The sequence below is a fragment of the Primulina eburnea genome, chromosome 6, assembly GCF_022965805.1.
Source record: "Primulina eburnea isolate SZY01 chromosome 6, ASM2296580v1, whole genome shotgun sequence".
Lineage (NCBI taxonomy): Eukaryota > Viridiplantae > Streptophyta > Magnoliopsida > Lamiales > Gesneriaceae > Primulina > Primulina eburnea.
In genome coordinates this window covers 20,497,872-20,506,718 of record NC_133106.1, presented here as the reverse complement: position 1 = coordinate 20,506,718, position 8,847 = coordinate 20,497,872, and the positions used below count along the sequence as shown (strand labels likewise).

At 42.7% G+C, this 8,847-nt stretch overlaps 1 non-coding gene across 1 annotated transcript; it reads left to right on the top strand.

Annotated features, from left to right (window-relative positions):
* Positions 1 to 5,692: 5,692 nt before the first annotated feature.
* On the top strand, positions 5,693 to 5,798 carry LOC140835629 (small nucleolar RNA R71). Its single transcript, XR_012118950.1, has one exon. It is a non-coding gene; the product is annotated as a small nucleolar RNA R71 (small nucleolar RNA).
* The last annotated feature ends 3,049 nt before the right edge of the window (positions 5,799 to 8,847 follow it).

The following is an 8,847-nucleotide window of genomic DNA, read 5'->3' as shown; positions in this document are numbered from 1 at the left end:
CCCGCACCCGGATGGCATAGCGCGGTGATAATCAAGTCATAGTTCGGGTCAGCAGCTAAAGCCTCAAAACGAGAGTTGTCGACCTCCGCCGTTTCCAACAATGCATTGATAGTTGCCGAGTCACACGGGACATGTACACCCCGAACAAACACCGTCCCATTTCTCCCCTCCATAGCATTCGCGTAAAATTCACGCACCACCGAAACTACCGCCGCCTTAGGATGATTGGAAAAAGTTTCCCATCCGCGCCGTTCCAATTCTATCCGAGTTCCTAGGTGCCTATCGGCAGATTCTTTTCGGAATCCCCTCTCTACTATCGGATTTCTATTCATCTTGGCATGCTCATACCTAGCCCGAGCTTCTTCACTAACAAAGCGATGCCTATCAAAAGTCGAAGAAGAGGAAGAAGCGGAAGTACCTCTTTGTTTCTTCTTTGGAGCCATAGTAGTGGATGAGAGAGATTTTGGGGGAATCGGAGAAGATGACGCTTGAATTCCGAAGGATGAGCTTGCCCACGATGCTTGAGTCTTGATGGTAGGAGAGATTGCCTGCAAAAATTTGAGAGTAGAGTGGAAGAGGGTTAGGGATTTGGGGAGTGAAAGGGGAAAATTTCGTGCAGAATGAAGAAGGGAAATGGGATTTCGCTTATTAGAGCGGTCGCGCTCGAGCGGTAAAAAGTTACAGCTCGAGCGCCAACCTTCTGTAATGTAATAGTCAGAGGTAAGCAGGCGCGCTCGAGCGGTAGGAAATCACCGCCCGAGCGCCAACTTTCTGTATGCCAAGGGAAGTTTCGCGCTCGAGCGGCATAAAAATACCGCCCGAGCACCAACTTTCTGCCCCGAATCGAAATAATGTTTTTTTTTAAACACAATTGAAGAACAAGAAACGAGATTAACAATAAATACGAATAAAGATGACAATAATCGAAATTGAATTAAATGCAGGATAAGGGAAAAAGAAGAGTTCTCAATTTATAGTCGAGAGCTTGACTGTCGGTCCGTCTCAGTTCGGATTCTCTTGGAACCGTGTGATTCCAAGTTGTGGCTCAACTGTGCCACCCATGTAGTGCTTTAGGCGCTGGGCATTGACCGTAAATGTCTCATCTTTTCCATCTTTCAATTCCACAGCTCCCGATGGATAAACTTTCGAGATCACGAATGGACCGGACCATCGCGACTTCAATTTACCGGGAAACAAGCGCAACCGGGAGTTGTAGAGCAGAACACTTTCTCCCTCCTTAAATTCTCTCTCGATGATTCTTTTGTCATGAGCCTTTTTGGTTTTCTCCTTGTAAGACAGTGCAAGATCGTAAGCCAAATTCCGGAACTCCTCCAATTGGTCCAATTGAAGCAAACGCTGTTCACCTGCATCAATGAAATTAAAGTTCAGCGCTTTGGTTGCCCAATATGCCCGATGCTCCAACTTGACAGGTAAATGACATGCTTTACCAAATAACAACCTATACGGTGTAGTGCCTATAGGTGTTTTAAAAGCAGTCCTATATGCCCATAGAGCATCATCTAACCTCACCGACCAGTCTTTCCTACTGACGCCTACCACTTTCTCCAGAATTCTCTTTATCTCTCGGTTCGACACTTCCACTTGACCACTCGTCTGGGGGTGATAAGGGGTAGAGATTTTATGTGTGACACCATATTTGCTTAAAAGTTTTTCAAAGAGTTTGTTGCAGAAATGAGTGCCACCATCACTAATGATTGCTCGTGGTGTTCCAAAGCGGTTAAAAATGTTTTTCTTCAAAAATTTTAGAACCACTTGAGCATCATTAGTGGCGTATGCTTCCGCCTCTACCCACTTAGACACATAATCCACCGCCATCAAAATGTATTTTTTCGTGAACGAACTGGGAAACGGTCCCATGAAATCTATTCCCCACACATCAAAAACCTCACACTCAATGATATTATTTAAAGGCATTTCGTGACGGTTAGAGATGTTACCTGTCCGTTGGCATTTATCACATGCTAGCACATAACAACGAGCATCTTTAAAGAGGGTTGGCCAATAAAAGCCACATTCGAGTACCTTAGATGCCGTCCTCGTTGGTCCAAAGTGACCACCTACCTCACGGTCATGGCAATGAGTAAGAATCGATCCCATCTCTTCCTCCGCCACACATCTCCGAATCATAGAATCTGCACAAATCTTAAACAAGAAAGGTTCCTCCCAAAAATAATATTTCACGTCCGAAAAGAATTTCCTTCTTCGGTGAAATGTTAGATTTGGGGGAGGTGAGCCTGTAACAAGAAAATTCGCAAAATTTGCATACCATGGACAATTTTTCACCTCAAACAACTGCTCATCCGGAAACCAATCATTAATCGCATCAGTCACACAATCATTACTGATAAATTCTAATCTAGACAAATGATCTGCAACCACATTCTCAACACCCTTCTTATCTTTTATTTCCACATCAAATTCTTGCAATAATAAAATCCACCGAAGTAAGCGTGGCTTTGCATATTTCTTTGCAAGTAAATATTTAAGGGCAGAGTGATCAGTAAACACAATTACTTTCGACAAAACAAGATAAGCATGAAACTTGTCAAGTGCAAACACTACTGCAAGTAACTCTTTTTCGGTGGTGGCATAATTCAATTGTGCTTCATCTAGAGTCCTACTTGCATAGTATATGGTGTGAAATACCTTGTTTTGTCTTTGTCCGAGGACAGCACCTACCGCAGTATCGCTAGCATCACACATGATCTCGAAGGGTAGATCCCAATCCGGTGCCACCAAGACAGGAGCCGTCACTAAGCGCTATTTCAACTTCTCGTATGCCTGCAAACAATCAGAATTGAAATCAAAAGGCACATCTTTCATGAGTAAAGAAGATAAAGGTTTTGCAACTTTAGAAAAATCTTTGATGAAACGTCGGTAAAAACCGGCGTGGCCTAGAAAGCTTCTAACTCCCTTTATGGACGCCGGAGGTGGTAAGTTCTTGATAACTTCAACTTTCGCCTTATCCACCTCTATTCCGTGCCCCGAAACCTTGTGCCCTAGGACAATTCCATCTTGTACCATAAAGTGGCATTTTTCCCAATTAAGCACCAAGTTTGTCTCCTCACATCTCCTCAACACTACCTGCAAGTTCTGCAAACAATCATTAAAAGACGAGCCAAAAATCGAGAAGTCGTCCATAAATATCTCAAGAAAAGTCTCAATCATATCATGGAATATAGCAGTCATGCATCGCTGAAAAGTGGCAGGGGCATTACACAAACCAAATGGCATCCGTCTAAAAGCAAAAGTGCCATAAGAACAAGTGAAAGTGGTTTTCTCTTGGTCCTCGGGCGCAATCATGATTTGGTTATACCCAGAATACCCATCTAAAAAACAATAGAACTCATGACCCGCTAACCTCTCAAGCATTTGATCAATAAAGGGAAGGGGAAAGTGATCTTTACGGGTAGCATCATTCAATTTCCTATAATCAATGCACACACGTCATCCCGTAACAGTCCTAGTGGGTATTAATTCATTATTTTCATTTGTGATAACAATAATCCCACCTTTCTTTGGCACACACTGAACAGGACTTACCCATGCACTATCAGATATAGGATAGATGATACCTGCGTCGAGAAGCTTAATTGTTTCAGCCTTTACTACCTCTTGCATCTTTGGATTTAATCGTCTTTGAGGTTTCACAAGAGGTGAGTACTTCTCTTCCATCAAAATCTTGTGCATGCAGACGGATGGATTTATTCCTTTGATATCTGCCACCTTCCACGCAAATGCACCCTTGTGCGCTTTCAAAACTTCCAACAGCTTGTCCTCCATCACATCTGTCAAAGCAGCAGAAATAATGACAGGTAAAGTGTTATTCTCACCTAAGTATACGTACTTGAGGTGTGGAGGCAACGGCTTTAGCTCAAGCGTTGGTGGATCCTCGATGCTTGACCTTTGAGGGGTCAAATCTCTTCGTTCTCCTAGATCCTCCAGTCGCATCCTCATTGGCCTTCTCCATGGTTGGTTGGCATTAAAGTGTGCCACAATTTCAGCTCTTTCTTCGTCTAACTCCTCTTCTCCCAATTCAGTATTGATAGTGGCCTCCAAAGGGTCCCTAAGAGCATCCTGCACATAGTTGGCCACAAGAGAGTCAAAAGCATCAATTCTAAAACAACTATCAGAATGCAGTGTGTGCTTAAGTGCATTAAAAACATCAAATGTAATCTCTTCTTCGCCCACTCTCAATCTCAACTTTCCCTCTTGCACATCAATAAGTGTCTTGCCAGTCGCAAGGAATGGTCTCCCCAAAATGAGAGGCATCTCGGTATCCTCCTCCATGTCGAGCACCACGAAATCGGCAGGAAAAATGAATTTGTCCACCTTCACTAGCACATCCTCAACCACTCCGCGGGGGTACTTGACCGATCTGTCAGCCAGTTGCAAGGACATCCTCGTCGGCTTAGGCTCTCCCAACCCAAGTTTCCTAAACACAGAAAATGGCATCAGATTAATACTTGCACCAAGATCACATAATGCTTTATGAAAAACAACATCACCAATCATGCAAGGAATAGAGAAACTCCCTGGGTCTTTTAGCTTAGGTGGGATTTTGTCTTGCACCAAAGCGGAGCAATTTTCAGTTAAGTTGACTGTCATATGATCCTCCAACTTCCTCTTATTTGCTAAGATATCCTTCAAAAATTTAGCATAACTAGGCATTTGCATTAGAGCATCGGCAAAGGGAATATTGATATGCAACTTTTTAAACACCTCGAGAAACTTACCAAATTGTGCATCTAGTTTTGCTTTTTTCAATGCAGCAGGAAAAGGAGAAGGTATAACAATTTTTGGTTGTGTAGTGGGTGCTAGTGTAGGGTTAGAAGACTTACCTTTAGATGTCGCATCTTGTTCATCCGGCACTTGGTTTTTCTCTTTTTCTCTAGGCTCCAAAACTTTTCCGCTCTTCAACTCAATGGCCTTCACTTGCTCCTTTGGATTATTTTCGGTATTACTTGGCAAGGTGCCCGGCTCTCTACTCGCTATCATCTTGGCCAACTATCCAATTTGATTCTCGAGCCCCTTTATCGATGCATCTTGGTTTTGGAGTCGAGTTTCAGTGGAAGAAATAAACTTAGACATCATTTGCTCCAAGTTGGACTTCTCTTCTCTAGGAGGATCGGATCTGTACATCGGTTGTTTGCCATATTTTTGTCCTCCTTGCGGTCTATTCTGACTGTTTTGACCGCCCCATGAGAATTTGGGATGTTGCCTCCACCCAGGATTGTATGTGTTCGAATAAGGGTCATTCCTTGGACGGTTTTGGACTCCCACTTGATTCACCGGTGCCTCATTTTGCACATAGAAGGGATTTCCATCTTGACAGTCTTTCACATAGTACTCTCCTCCACACTTTTCACAGAATATCTCTTGAAGACGCATAGCCGTGCCACCCACATTCAAGCAGTCTATTTTCCTGTTTAAAGCGTCAAGTTGTGCAGTAATGACAGAAAAATCAGTTACCTGGTGAACTCCGGCACTTCTCCGCTGGTTGTTCCTGTCAGATTGAGGATGATAGCTGCTAGCAGCCATCTCCTCCAACAACTCATATCCTTCTTCCGCAGTCTTCCTCAAAAGGTTCCCACACGCAGCAGCATCTATCATAGTACGATTAGGAGTAAGCAAACCGTAATAAAAGGTTTGAACGACTAACCCAAGTGGCAACTCGTGATGTGGGCATCTTCGTAATAGATCTTTGAAACGCTCTCACGCCTCATATAGTGACTCTTGATCGAACTGAGCAAATGTTGTGATGTCTGCCCGCAGCTTCATGGTCTTCGATGGAGGAAAGTATTTGATGAGAAACGCCTTCGCCATGTCCTCCCATGTAGCTATCGAACCTACAGGTAAACAATTCAACCAAGCTTTAGCTTTATCACGCAAAGAGAAAGGAAATAAACGCAGTCTAACAGCATCATCAGAAACTCCATTAAATTTAAAAGTATCGCAAATCTCAAGAAAATCCGCGATGTGTGTGTTTGGATCGTCCACAGCAGTTCCTCCGAATTGGACGGTGTTCTGAATCATCTGGATAATGGCTGGTTTGATTTCGAATTGGTTTGCCTGCACAATCGGCCTCACAATGCTAGGGCGTGCACCATCCAAAGAAGGCTGGGCATACTCTAACATGGGTATGCGGCGTGGCATCTCAATTCGTCTCTCGTTTTGGCGCTCCGCCTCCTGCTCTTGTTCGTGCCTCTCCATCAGTTCCTTAAGTCTTTGCTGTTGTCTTCGCCTGCGGAAAGTCCTTTCAATTTCAGGGTCACACTCAAGCTCCAAGTCAAGTGACTTTGGCATGCACCGGAAGAGATATCTGAATTAAAATATGGAGTGTTAGTTCAATAAAAATAAAATACACTAAAGGAAATAACTAAAAATATAATTGTAGATTAACAGTCCCCGGCAACGGCGCCAAAAACTTGATCGAGCAAAACTTGCACTGTGAATTCCCCAATAAAATATGATTTTGTATACTCAAAAAGTAATCGCAAGTGCACGATGTCAAGTAATAATATAGTGTATGTGAATACGAGTATCGTTCCGCTGAAGACTGTATTTAACAATTATTATTTTAGTTATTAAAACTTTAGCGACGAAAAGTGATCGGTTGTGTTATAACTAATAGAATGCAAGAAAATTAAATAAACAAGTTCAAATATTAAATGATTAAATATGATTGCTAAATCGATTGATTAAATTTCAAATGATAAAAGAATTTGTTGGGAATTCTGGTTCACCTACCCCTTATTAATTAATTAATTCGTTCGATTGTGTTCTACGCTTCCGACAGGATTTCCTATTCAATTGAACACACTCTCTCGAGCTATGCCAAACTAATTCACTCAATGAAGTAATTAAATGTCTTTAATTATTTATCAAGAATGAATCGCATTTCGATTGATGAAATCCCCTAGTTTTCGACCTTAAGGACTATGACTATCGGCACGTATCCAATTTCATATCTCTATGTAAATTGTAGATCCGCGAATTATACTACTAGTTCTTATCACAAGTTATTCTCTCGAACTCACTCGCGAAATAAAAACGTTGTTAAAGTTAGCTACGCTCTAACAACACAATAAAACAATAGTATAACCAAGAATAAATCACAAATCGAAAGATGAATTAACTAGATCAAAGTTTTGGGGTAGGATCCCCTTTAATCCCAACAAATATGAAAGTTTAGCTACTAGAATTCATAATTAAAATAAGCAAAACAATATTTAAATAAAGGAAAATAAACTAGAAATACGAGACGTGACGAAATCTGCGAAGAACGAAGCCCGGAAACCGTCGAATCTTCAATCCAAGTGCAAAAACTCTCCAAAACTCCTTGTCGTAGCTTCAATGATGTCTGAATAATCCCTCAAAAACGTGCAATAGCCTTACCATATCAACCACACCTCCGAAATAAGGTAGAGAATCGCGCACAATAATTTCCAAAAATAGGCGGCGCTCGGGCGGTATAAAAGTACCGCTCGGGCGCCAACTTTCTGTAAGGCTTGCTCAATTAGTCATCTTTCGCGCCCGGGCGATAAAATTCTACCGCTCGGGCGCCGAGTATTCTGTCCGAGTTCTTCAACTTTGCACACTTTACTATATTTTCCGTTTTCCGACCATTTTTCCTGCAAATTCATCACCCAACAGTGAGATATGATAAAATGCAAATGGTTACTATAAAATGAACAAAATGTAAATGAAATGCATGCATCCACAATGTAAACACAACTAAAACTAATGCAATAAACACGTAAAAACGACACATATCATAAGGTATCGCCTAGCATAGGAGCAGAGTTAGGGTGGAGGTGTTGAATTTTATTTTCCTGCTAAGGTATCACCTAGCAGAGGAGTTAGAGGGTTGAAGTGTTGAATTTTTATTTTCCTGCTAAGGCCCGGCTTAGCAGAGGAGTTAGATGGTGGAGGTGGTGAGTTTTTATTTTTCTTCGAAGGCCTGGCTTAGCAGAGGAGTTAGACGGTGGAAGTGTTGATTTTATTTTCCTGGTAAGGCATCGCCTAGCAGAGGAGTTAGAGGGTGGGCGCATTGAATATTATTTTCCTACTAAGGCCCAGCTTAGCCGGTTTAGCAGAGGAGTTAGAGGTTGGAGGTGTTGATTTTATTTTCCTGCTAAGGCCCGGCTTAGCAGAGGAGTTATGAGATGATGAGGTGAGAGTTTTATTTTTCTGCTAAGGCCCGGCTTAGCAGAGGCGTTAGAGGGTGGAGGTGTTTATTTTATTTTCCTGCTAAGGCATCGCCTAGCAGAGGAGTTAGAGGGTGGGCGCGTTGAATTTTATTTTCCTGCTAAGGCATCGCCTAGCAGAGGAGTTAGTGGATGGAGGTGTTGATTTTATTATCCTGCTAAGGTATCACCTAGCAGAGGAGTTAGATGGAGGAGTTGAATTTTATTTTCCTGCTAAGGCATCGCCTAGCAAAGGAGTTAGAGGGTGGGGGCGTTTAATTTTATTTTCCTGGTAAGGCATCGCCTAGCAGAGGAGTTAGAGGGTGGAGGTGTTGAATTTTATTTTCCTGCTATGAACTATTTTAGCAGAGGAGTCAAGGGCACGGGGAAGTGGAAACTATTTCCCTTCAAAAGCTTAGTAGAGGACCTTGAAGATGGGGGCGACGAGGGCATACTGTGTTAGAAAAATTTATTTCGTTTGTCGTTAACAAACAATGTTTGCCGCTGCGAAAATTACGAGGATCGAGCGTGCGCTCGGCAGGTCGACTTCACGAGGGGATGGGGCGAGCAGGTGAAGGGAGTGGGGCGAGCACGCAGCAGGTGTGATGGACGAGCGTGCGAGAGCGAAGAAGGTGCT